Raw genomic sequence first — 12,329 nt, 5'->3', positions numbered from 1 at the left:
CATTCATCAAGGAACTGTTCTGTTTCTCAGTGGTTTGAGTATGGGTGATGTGTCTCCACCATGCAGACACATGACCAAAACAAATTGAAGTGAATGAGCAAGTAGTGGGATAGTGAGTGCAGAATTGGAATTTCTACCCTGGAGAATTTTACATTACAGGAGGCAACTGGCCGTCGCAACCATGCCAGTTCCATGCTGTTTCCCCACATCCTTTCAATTTTTTCAAATATTTATCCACTTCCCTTTTAAGAGCTGTAACGGATTCCATCACTGCTTCTAGTAGAACATTCCATATCCTAACAATCCTCTGCACAAAAACATTCTCCCAACCTCTCCCTTTGTTCTTTTGGCCAGGATTTTAAGATTATTCCTGCTAGTTGCCGACTCACTGACCAGTGGAAATTGGTGTTCCTTATTTATTCTATCACAACCTCCCATAATTTTGAACATTCCTAATAGATCTCCTCTTAACCTTCTTTGTTAGACTCCTACTGTTAGATCCTGTGTACACCTTGAACTGTTGGGGACATTCCTAGCAATTCATCTGTCTCCTGTCCGCTAAATGATTTCACCTTAGCTTTTTGAGTTGGGAGACTCATGCCACAATGGAATGAAAGGATGGGGTGAAGAGGCCTGCCTAATTCAACAAATTAGAACTAGGAAACTTTTGAGTTAAAAAAACCCCAGAAAAAGTGTTTAATTTTATAGAGTGAGTATTTTAACATGAACTTCATATGAAAAATAGAGTTGAGGGAGGACACTCATCCATCTTAACTCATCCACCTGGGAAAAATATGTTTTCTGTTCTCCCTATTGCATCATCCAAGTGCATCTTGAATGAACCTTAGTTTTTGCCTCTGCTACCCCATCAGAAATACATGTTGATCAGTCTTTGCACGAAGGAGTCACACCTGATATTGGTCCTAATTTGATCTTTCAGAAGTTGTAACACTTTGTTCTACTGTTGTGATTTACCTTAAAAGTGCTCCAGCTTAACTCCGAGACCAGAAAGTACCAGCTTTGATCCATGGTCTCTATTGAGTTAGCTGATCACAGTTGAGGTGACAGTAAAGGACAGAACAATCAGGCTCAGTATCCCTATGCTCGGGTTCCCACTCTTGATCGTTATCCAGTGGCTTCTGTTGGGAAGTGCACATGGCCATGGACGTTAGGCAAGGCTCCACCGGCACTCCCTGACTATACTCACGAGTGAGGAACGGCCAATTGGGCGGGGAAGAGCAAGCAATGCCTATGGAGACACGTTGCTCCAGACAGGCGGGGAGAAATTCAGAGGGCAATAAAAACGTCCCGTGTCATGTAAAAAAAAAGTGTAGGTGACGAGAATGTGGAAAAGCCAGTGGGTACAAACTGGGACCATCGCAGTCAGCTACATGGGGGTTGCAGTGGCAATTCGGTTCTTTTGAAAAAGAAAGCAAAACTAAGCATCGACCCGACCCGACCCCACTCCACTCCTTATTCCATTTCCAGATTACGCAAGTGTAGTGACAGGAATGCTCAAATAAGGTGAGTCAACCCCACAGGGCTGCAAACTGCTCCGGTTAGAGGAATCAAAACCTTCACAACATCTTTGGAAAGAAAGCCCACAAAGTTCCTGTGAGGGAAAGCTTACCAGACTAATTCTCAGACGTCTTATTTTTCTATGAGGAACTTTTTTTTGTGTGAGGGGAGGGGAGGGGAGAGGGGGGTGTTGTTTCCATGGTGACCTCCTCCCCCCTGCGCTGCTCCCCTTTTTCACCATTGATTGGAATGCTGCCCCGGGGAGGGTATGAAAGGAGCGCGCCGATTGGCCGGCGGCGCCCGCTGGTTACCTGGAATTGGATACATGTAGCGAGCGGGCGGACCAATGGGAGGAGCGCTCTCAGCCCGCGTGGCGCTGGCAGGAAGCGGAAAAAAAAAGTAACGAATGTGCGCGCGGCCGCGTGACACCGAGCCGGGCGGTGGTGCTGGAGAGAGAGGGAGAGGGAGAGGGAGCAGCGCAGCCTCCCCGGCAACGGAGCACCACTCAGGCCGGGACACCAGGCAGAGCCTTCAGGTACCGTAAGCCGACCCGCAGATAGCCCGGCACAGCCTCACAGAGGTGGGGTGGGGAAGCGGGTTACTCTTGGCGTTCACCCCCCCCCCCCCCCCCTTCCCCTCCCTCATCGATCAAGTGACTAACGCAAACAGTTGGTGCAGGAAACTGTCTCCATGCAAATCAGATGGGGGGGGGGGGAATTATTGCAAAAATATTTACTTTAATAAGATCCAGTTATGCATTTCAATTACAAAATTTATGGGACGTTTTTCTATTATGCGGGGAAAGGTTTGGGTGTTGTATTTTAAAAGTGAGAATAATAAGTTTTTATTTTTTTTTAGTTTGAACTGTCAACATATTTGAATCGGGATGTAATTTATACAGTTGGTTTGCAAGGTCACACGGTTGTATATTGAGGTATTGGTGCTCCGATTAGGCCAGACCCCCTGCCTGTCTTCAGGTAAAGGGGTCTGTGGTCCTGAGGGAGATTCGTTTACCATTCAGATTGTTGCTGTCAACTTTGGGGGAAATATCAGGAGTGAGATGTGAGATTTTTTTTTTTTAAAAACACACACACACACACACACACACATAGTGAGTCTGAGTGGAACCCACTTAAGCAAATGCAGTGAGTAGAAAATGCTGGAAATACCCATCAGATCCATCAGCAGATGGGTTAATGTTTTGGGTATAAACTCTTTTTCAGTTCTGATGGGGAGTGTCCATCCCCAAAATGGTTCTGAAATGTTAACCCTACCTCCTTCTCTCCACAGATGCTGCCTGACCAGCTAATTAATTAACAGAAAATTAACATTAATCCCAAAATGCTACTGTCCTTTTCCCTTTACAGGTGCTGATGGACTGGCTGTAAATTTCTAGTGTTTCTTATTTTAAATTTGCAGTTATCTATATTATATGGGTGGATTGTGCTCTAAGTCATTGGGAGTTGCTGGGGTCAGATATGTAAAGCAAAATGGTAGGATCCTGACTAGGGAGTGCTGGAGCAGATTGCCAGGTGACTGGGATGTGTGGGACTGCAATCGTGTGATGACAGTTGTATCCTGTTTACAGTCCCAGTTTGTTTGCACCTTGTGTGATGAATAATTTCAGGGTCAGTGTGACCTGAACTCCACATGTGAGCTCCTGGGTTTGGAGCAATGGCTGCCCCCTGAAGTATATAAATTTCCTGCCTGGTCCTTGTGTAGTGAATGTTATTTCCCTTCTTTCACTTCTGAGACTTGGGTTTGAATCTAACCCGGAGTGACAGAATGAAAACTCTGACAGTCTAAGGTTTGTAATATTGCAACCTTGCTGTTGAAAACTGGAGTCAACTAATATTTTAAAAAGAGGCGATTTGGGTTGTGTTTGCTACTTTAACCCTAGTGAGGCTATACCCCTAGAAAATGTAAGGAGTAAAGATCTTTTGCTTTTCTGCCAGTGGATTTGATGTGAATTTGAAGCAGCTAGTAAATGTGGGTACTGTCTGTCTCCTCCCTGCATCAAACCCTTCCCTTTGTAGCATAGGAACAGCTAGACGATAAAAGACCAGGGTCCATCTAGTTTGCTTTCTACCATCCTGGTAGTCGCAAGATACAATGATGGTGGTGTTGTTGACTAATCATAGCAATCAATTTCTTATCCATTAGTCTGCAACAGATCCAGAAATGACATGAGGAAATGCTCAGTGCTGGAGAGCTTTGGGAACCATGGGTCCAAAGTCGTCATTTACCCCTCAAGCATGCTACACTTACCACGTCGTCTCAAATTACTCATATACTGTATCCCAAAATGTTATTTTCTGAAAGAAATCGAACTAATTTGAGTGAATCAATGCTATCTGCGTCCATCATCTCCCATGGGAGTCTGTTCCATAGATTGACCACTTGCTCACTGAAATATTGTTTCTGCAGCTTAGTTTTGAAATTCCCCTCCAAGTGTCCTCTGGTTCTACAGTTCTGGGCAAGGTGAACTAGATTGTCATGGTCACTGTGTTTGTGAAAGCAAAACAGCCTTTTCTCTGTCATCTTTGGAATGTGGTTCCTGTTCTTGTGAATGGAAAAATTTGTCCAAGGTGCTTATGCAATTGAAAAAAAATAATTGGAGGACCATTTTTATTTCCTGGCAGGGACTGTGTTCCAGATCACTTTGTTTGGGCACATCTCTTCAGTAACTTCCTTGCAGCAATGTGAATAATGCAGCAGGAGAAGGAACGTCAAGATATTCTCCATATTCTAGTGCAGGGCTGCAGTGGCTCTTGCAGGCTGTTACCAGGTCATTGCAAGTGCTTGCTCAGCCATTCCCACTACCCTGCAGAACAGTGAGATCGGGAGGCTTGCCCACAATCCTGGCTACATCTGGTGACTTGTAAGTTATGCTGTTGTACTATGAAGCTGTTGTGTGAGTTACATAGAATTTTACAGCACAGAAACAGGCCATTCGGCCCAACTGGTCTATGCCGGTGTTTATGCTCCTCACGAGCTTGCTCCCACCCTACATCATCTCACCCCATCAGCATATCCTTCTACTCCTTTCTCCCTCATGTACTTATCTAGCTTCCCACAAACAGCAATGTGATAATGAACAGTTTTTTCAGTGATGATGGTTGAGGGATAAATATTGGCCAGGATATTGGGGTGAATGCTCCTGCTCTTTCTCAAAATAATGCCATGGGATCTTTTATGCTCACCTGAGGGGGCAGACAGGGCCTCGTTTTAACATCTCATCTGGAAGACGGCATCTTCGACAGTGCAGCTCTCCCTCAGTACTGCACTGAAGTATCAGCCTGGATTATGTGCTCAAGTCTCTGGAGTGGGACTCAAACCCACAACCTTCTGACTTGGAGGCGAGAGTGCTCCCACTGAGCCGCTTTTGACACCTGACATCACACCTTGACCTGTGTATGAGGGACACTGAAGATGTTGAGCATTTTTTACCCCCCCTCTCTGCTGACTATAGTGGATCTGCTCCCCAACTGCTGAGTGGGCAGCTGCTTGGTGTGGTACTGACCCATGCAAGTTCTTAGATTGTTACAAGGTTTAGGTTATAATTAGTCATGAAATGTTTGTAAATATGCACACTCTGCCACCATTTTTGGGCTCCCAGTTTCTGTGGCAGGATTTGTACACCTGGGGACATGTGACCAAATAGGTGCAGACACTCAAACCAGGTATCTTCAATATTGCAAAGACCTATCTCCATGAAGTCTATGCTTTGCAAAGTTAAAAAGCCCCAACTCACTAAGTCTGTCCTGATAACTAAGGGCCCTTAAACTAGGTATCAATCTAGTGGCCCTTCTCTGAACCTTTTTCAAGCTATGAACATTAGAAAAAGCACAGTGTGGATAGGATCAGGGGCAGCTGTGATGCTTCCTCCTGTTGAATAGCCTATTATCTTGGCTCGTGTATATTGGGCCAGATACTAGGGGGCTCAAGTGTCTGTTGAACTGTACGCTAGCAAGAATTGGGGTCTTCGGGAACTGGGGAAAAGAAAAGTTATCAACCTATTATAGCTAAAGAAATTCTGGATAATTTTACTACTGGTATAACCAAACATTTAAAAATAGTTCTGATTCCTGACACTAGATTTGCACCCATTATACAGCCAAGAATGCTGAAAGTTGCATGCCTCATGAAGGATACCTGGCTTGAGTGTCTGCACCTATTTGGTCACATGCCCCCAGGTGTACAAATTCTTTCACGGGAACTGGGAGCCCAAAAATGGTGGCAGAGAGCGCGTAGTTACAAACATTTCATAAATGGTTATAAACTAAAATTGAGAACAATCTATAGTGCTGTTCAGAACCTCGGGATGTCCCAAAGCCAATGAAATACTTTTCAAAGTGTTCTAACTGTTATGTGGGAAACATAGCAGCCAATTTGCGCATTTTTAAATAAGATCTTTGAAATTATGAGGGAATTCAGGAGAAACTTCCCCTCCCCTCTGCCAGTCGCTCACACCCCTTTCTCCACCCCCTGTCCCCTCTCCCCGGCTGAGAAATTAGAAGCTCTCTTTATTATTGTGCAACAAAAAAAGGACATTCGCCTCTCACCGAGTTTGCTCCTTTCACATGTACAGCCTGCATTATTGTAGATTTTACCCCACCCCACTCGTTCACCTGGGGGGAAGTTTCGCACAAACATTCTCTGGTCCCCCATATACAATGGAGCTACTGTTCACCTGTGCTCCCATTCCGCTCCTAATCCCTATCCAGTGACTCCTGGAAAGTGCGTGAATATGAATGTCTGGCAATCTCTGGATGGTGCTCAGCAGCAATGTGTATGGTGATTGTGGATTTTCTCCCTCTCGGGTATCCACTTTGAACGTTAAATGCCTGCACAGTTATGTCTTCAGGAGGGTGGTAACTTGAAGTTCGCTGCATTCATTTTATTTCATAAGTTGCTTTAAAATGACTGAAGAATCATGACTGAGCAGTGAATTCAAGCATTGAACCATGACATTGACCTATCCTCGTACACCAGGATATCCCCACCATCACAGAAGCCAGTCTTCAGCCAGTTCGATTCACTCCACGTGATATCAAGAAACGGCTGAGTGCACTGGATACAGCAAAGGCTATGGGCCCCGACAACATCCCAGCTGTAATGCTGAAGACTTGTGCTCCAGAACGAGCTGCGCCTCTAGCCAAGCTGTTCCAGTACAGCTACAACACTGGCATCTACCCGACTGTAGAAAATTGCCCAGGTATGTCCTGTCCACAAAAATCAGGACAAATCCAATCCGGCCAATTACCGCCCCATCAGTCTACTCTTAATCATCAGCAAAGTGATGGAAGGTGTCGTCGACATTGCTATCAAGCGGCACTTACTCACCAATAACCTGCTTACCGATGCTCAGTTTGGGTTCCTCCAGGACCACTCAGCTCCAGACCTCATTACAGCCTTGGTCCAAACATGGACAAAAGAGCTGAATTCCAGAGGTGAGGTGAGAGTGACTGCCCTTGACATCAAGGCAGCATTTGACCGAGTGTGGCACCAAGGAACCCTAGTAAAATTGAAGTCAATGGGAATCGGGGGAAAACTCTCCAGTGGCTGGAGTCATACCTAGCGCAAAGGAAGATGGTAGTGGTTGTTGGAGGCCAATCATCTCAGCCCCAGGATATTGCTGCAGGAGTTCCTCAGGGCAGTGTCCTCGGCCCAACCATCTTCAGCTGCTTCATCAATGACCTTCCCTCCATCATAAGGTCAGAAATGTGGATGTTCGCTGATGATTGCACATTGTTCAGTTCCATTCGCAACCCCTCAAATAATGAAGCAGTCCGAGCCCGCATGCAGCAAGACCTGGACAACATCCAGGCTTGGGCTCACAAGTGGCAAGTAACATTCGCGCCAGATAAGTGCCAGGCAATGACCATCTCCAACAAGAGAGAGTCTAACCACCTCCCCATGACATTCAATGGCATTATCATCGTGGAATTCCCCCACCATCAACATTCTGGGGCTCACCATTGACCAGAAACTTAACTGAACCAGCCATATAAATACTGTGGCTACGATAGCAGGTCAGAGGCTGGGTATTCTGCGGCGAGTGTCTCACCTCCTGACTCCCCAAAGCCTTTCCACCATCTACAAGGCACAAGTCAGGAGTGTGATGGAATACTCTCCACTTGCTTGGATGAGTGCAGCTCCAACAACACTCAAGAAGCTCGACACCATCCAAGATAAAGCAGCCCGCTTGATTGGCACCCCATCCACCACCCTAAACATTCACTCCCTTCACCACCGGCCACAGGATGCACTGCAGCAACTCGCCAAGGCTTCTTCGACAGCACCTCCCAAACCCGCGACCTCTACCACCTAGAAGGACAAGGGCAGCAGGCACATGGGAACAGCACCACTTGCACGTTCCCCTCCAAGTCACACACCATCCCGACTTGGAAATATATCGCCGTTCCTTCATCGTCGCTGGGTCAAAATCCTGGAACTCCCTTCCTAACAGCACCTTGGGAGAACCTTCACATGGACTGCAGCGGTTCAAGAAGGCGGCTCACCACCACCTTCTCAAGGGCAATTAGGGATGGGCAATAAATGCCGGCCTCGCCAGCGACGCCCACATCCCATGAACGAATATAAAAAAAAAAATCTTTCCTTAGATAAGGAGACCAAAACTGTACGCAGTACTCCAAGTGAGGTCTCACCAAAGCCCTGTTGGATGATTGTAGTAAAACTTTCTTACTCTTGTACTCCAACCCCCTTGCAATAAGAGTCAGTGTGCCATTTGCCTTCCTAATTGCTTGCTGTACCTGCATGCTAACTTTTTGTGTTTCTTGTACCAGGACACCCAAGTCTCTCTGAACACCAACATTTAATAGTTTTTCACCATTTAAAAATATTCTGTTTTTCTATTCTTTCTACCAAAGTGAATAACCTCACATTTCCCCACATTATACTCCATCTTCCACCACAGTGCCCACTCACTTAATCTGTCTATATCCCTTTGCAGACTTTGTGTCCTCCTCACAGCTTACTTTCCCACCTAGCTTTGTGTCGTCAGCAAACTTGGATACATTACACTCAGTCCCTTCATCCAAGTCATTAATATAGATTGTAAATAGCTGAGGCCCAAGCACTGATCCTTGCGGTACCCACTAGTCACAGCCTGTCAACCCGAAAATGCACTCTTTATCCCTACTCTCTGTTTTCTGTCCGTTAACCAATCCTCTATCCATGCTAATATGTTACCTCCAACCTCATGAGCCCTTATCTTGTGGAACAACCTTTTATGTGGCACCATATCAAATGCCTTTTGAAAATCCAAATGTACTACATCCACTGGTTCCCCTGTATCTATGCTGCTACTTACATCGTCAAAAAAACTCACATAAATTTGTCAAACACAGATACTCTTTCATAAAACCATGTTGACTTTGCCTAATCATATTATGATATTCTAAGTGCCTTGTTACCACTTCCTTAATAATGGATTCCAGCATTTCCCAATGACTGATGTCAGGCTAACTGGCCTGTAGTTCTCTGTTTTCTCTCTTCCCTCCTTTTCTTGAATAGTGGGGTTACATTTGCTACCTTCCAATTGCTGGGACTGTTCTAGAATCAAGGAAATTTTGGAAGATCATAATCAATGCATCCACTATCTCTGCAGTCACCTAATTTAGAACCCTAGGATGTAGGCCATCAGGTCCAGGGGATTTATCAGCTTTTAGTCCCATTAGTTTCTCCAGTACTTTTTCTCTACTGATATTAATTGCTTTAAGTTCTTCACTCTCATTGGCCCCTTGGTTCCCCACTATTTCTGGTATGTTTTTGTGTCTTTTACTGTGAAGACAGATACAAAATATTTGTTTAATGCATCTGCCATTTCCTAATTGCCCCATTATAATTTCACCTATCTCAGCCTCTAGGGGACCAACATTTACTTTTGCTACTCTCTTCCTTTTTACATGGTTGTAGAAGCTCTTACAATCTGTTTTTATATTCCTTGCTAGTTTACTTTCATATTCTATTTTCTCCCTGTTGATCAGTTTTTTGGTTGTCCTTTGCTGGTTTCTAAAACTCTTTCAATCCTCAGGCTTACTACTCTTGGCAACATTATAAGCCTCTTCTTCTTTTAATCTAATACTATCCTTAAAAACTTCTTTAGTTAGGTGGATTAGGTGGATCACTTTTCCGGTGGAGTTTTTATTTCTCAATGGAATGTATATTTGTTGAGAATATTGAAATATTTCTTTAAATGTTTGCCATTGCTTTTCAACCGTCATACCCTTTAATTTAATTTCCCAATCTACCTTTGACAACTCGCCCTTCATACCTGTGTAATTGGCTTTATTTAAATCTGAGGCTGTAGTTTTGGACTTAAGTATGTTGCTCTCAAACTCAATGTGAAATTCATCATATTATGATCGCTCTTCCCTGGAGGATCCTTTACTGAGATATTACTAATTAACCCTGTCTCATTACACAGTACAAGATCTAAAATAGCCTGTTCCCTGGTTGGTTCCATGATGTATTTCTCTAGGAAACTGTCTCCAATACATTCCATGAACTTGTCCTCCAAACTACCTTTGCCAATTTGATTTGCTCAGTCTATATGCAGATTAAAGTTCTCATGATTACTTTATTACCTTTGTTACAAGCTACTATAACTTCATGGTTAATACTCTGTCCAACGGTATGGCTACTATTAGGGGGCCTATAAACTACACCCACCACTGTTTTCTGCCTCTTGTTATTTCTTATTTCCACCTATACTGATTCTACTTCCTGATCCTTTCTCACCACTGTCCTTATGTCATTCTTTATTATTAGGGCTACACCCCTATTCCATTCTGCCTGTCTTTTCTGAATGTCAAGTACCCTGGAATACTTAGTTCCCAATCTTGGTCACTTTGTAACCATGTCTTTGTAATGGCGATTAGATCAAACCCATTTATCTCTATGTGCAACTAATTCATCTATCTTGTTACAAATGCTCCATGCATTCAGAAAAAGAGACTTCAATTTTGATTTTTACCATTTTTTTTCCAGCTTTAACCTGACTTGTTGTTGCTCTATTATTAGTAAACTCTCTGTCCCTTCCTACCACACTACTTATCTTTCCCCAAATCACTACATTGCTCTGTTGCCTTGAATTTCCTGATTCAATTTATAAATTTCCCCTCATGACGCAGGCACACATGCTCTCCCGCCCACCCACCCACGCAACCCTCGCTCGCTCGTTCTCCCGCCTGCCCGTCCGGGCGCCGCTGGCTTGCTCGCCCTCCCGCCCGCCCCCCCCCCAGCTTTTTATTGAATTTTACCCTTTTTATTAGTTAAAAGGTTAGGTGATTTGCATGACCACTGCACTGTTTGTGCTTTACATCCATACAAAACAGTGCAGTGGTCATGCAAATCACCTAACCTTTTAACTAATAAAAAGCGTAGAATTCAATAAAGGGCCGGTTAAAACAGGCTCCTTGTGAGGACTGTGACAAGTAAAGTATGACGCTGCAGGCTGATACCAGCTGCGAGAAAGTACGTATAATGAGCCAGTGGGATGTTTGCCAGTCCGTGAGACTGATGTACAGGCTGTGACTGGAGATGGGGGAATTCCCACTCCTGTGCTGTCACCAGGATTTCAGTTATATTGGTGGGTGCGTCAAGCTTTCATGTTGAGCCCAGTTGAGGAAAGCGAGCAGTCCAGACATCAATTCTGTTCTTCCAGACTTGGATTGTGTCGAATCGAGTATTTTCAATTTTTTTTGAGTATTTTGAAACTAGAGTTTCTGGTGCTTACAAGTCTGTCACTTGTGGTGAGGGCAATTTGAGCAGATGTACTAGGAGTATTACTAAGTAAGGTATCTCCTAAAGTTGATATGCAATGGTTAAGTGTGATTTTTTTTCCCCTTCCCTGAATAGTGGTACCAAGTACATAGACTGCACTGCAGTAGGTGGACCGTGTACAAGTCAATAAAGCTTCCTGCTAATGGGTAATGGCCCAAACAGAATTGAGTAAGGATTTAGTTGCATTTATCTGCAAATACTATGCAATTGTAATTTTAATGTACATTCTGTAATGTAGCAGGACCTGAGAGAATGTGTTACTGCTCAGAGAGGGCGGGGGCAGAGACAAGCTAGCAGCATAATTTCAGCTGCCTAGGCCCTAAGCTCTGGAATTCCCTCCCTAAACCTCTCTGCCTCTTTCTCCTCCTTTTAAGACGCTACTTAAAACCTCCCCCTTTGACTGAGCTTTTGGTCACCTGTTCTGATATCTCCTTGGTGTCAAAATTTGTTTGAAAATAACTCCAGTGAAGTGCATTGGGACGTTTTTACTATGTTAAAGGTGCTATATAAATGCAAGTGGGGATGGGGATGGTGTTGCTGTAGTTGTGGGATGCTGTGGTGGTCCCACTGATGGTAGCAGATTCTAAGACAGCACATTTGCTGGTGGCAGACCATCTGTGCAGCTGCTGGTGTCGGTGTGAAGATTTTGGAGATTGAGAGCTTGCGATACAGTCAGCTAACCTCATGCTGCTAACAGTCCTCCACTAATTCTGACCATCTGTTGGTGCAGCGCACCTACAGCACGGCAATCGTCAATATAGCAGTGTCCTTTTTTAAAAAGAAAATAACCCTAAAACTTATAGCAGATATTTACCTGACTTCTGTCTCTCCTAATAGATGGCGTTTAAAAAGGAAAAATCAAGTGAGGGTCTCTGAAAGCTCAGTGATTGTGTGCTACGGTAATGAACTAGACAGATCTGCTTCGATTCTCGCTGTGTTACTGAGCTGCCTGGTTCCAGCTGATGCAGCAGTGGGGGCCCAGCAATGAGTCTGGTCCTCCT

The 12,329-nt window shown here is 44.4% G+C and overlaps 1 protein-coding gene across 2 annotated transcripts in view; it reads left to right on the top strand.

Moving 5' to 3' along the window:
* The first annotated feature begins 1,952 nt into the window (after positions 1 to 1,952).
* Positions 1,953 to 12,329, top strand: part of LOC137341960 (uncharacterized) — a 64,967-nt gene continuing 54,590 nt past the window's right edge. For both annotated transcript variants that reach the window (XM_068005509.1, XM_068005508.1), the window contains exon 1: positions 1,953 to 2,053. The gene's annotated coding sequence lies outside the window, so the exon portion shown is untranslated. The remainder of the gene's footprint in view (positions 2,054 to 12,329) is intronic.

This window comes from Heptranchias perlo, chromosome 25 (assembly GCF_035084215.1).
Source record: "Heptranchias perlo isolate sHepPer1 chromosome 25, sHepPer1.hap1, whole genome shotgun sequence".
In the NCBI taxonomy this organism is placed as follows: Eukaryota; Metazoa; Chordata; class Chondrichthyes; order Hexanchiformes; family Hexanchidae; genus Heptranchias; species Heptranchias perlo.
Note: the sequence above shows the minus strand (reverse complement) of the source record. Positions and strands in the feature narration are given on the sequence as shown.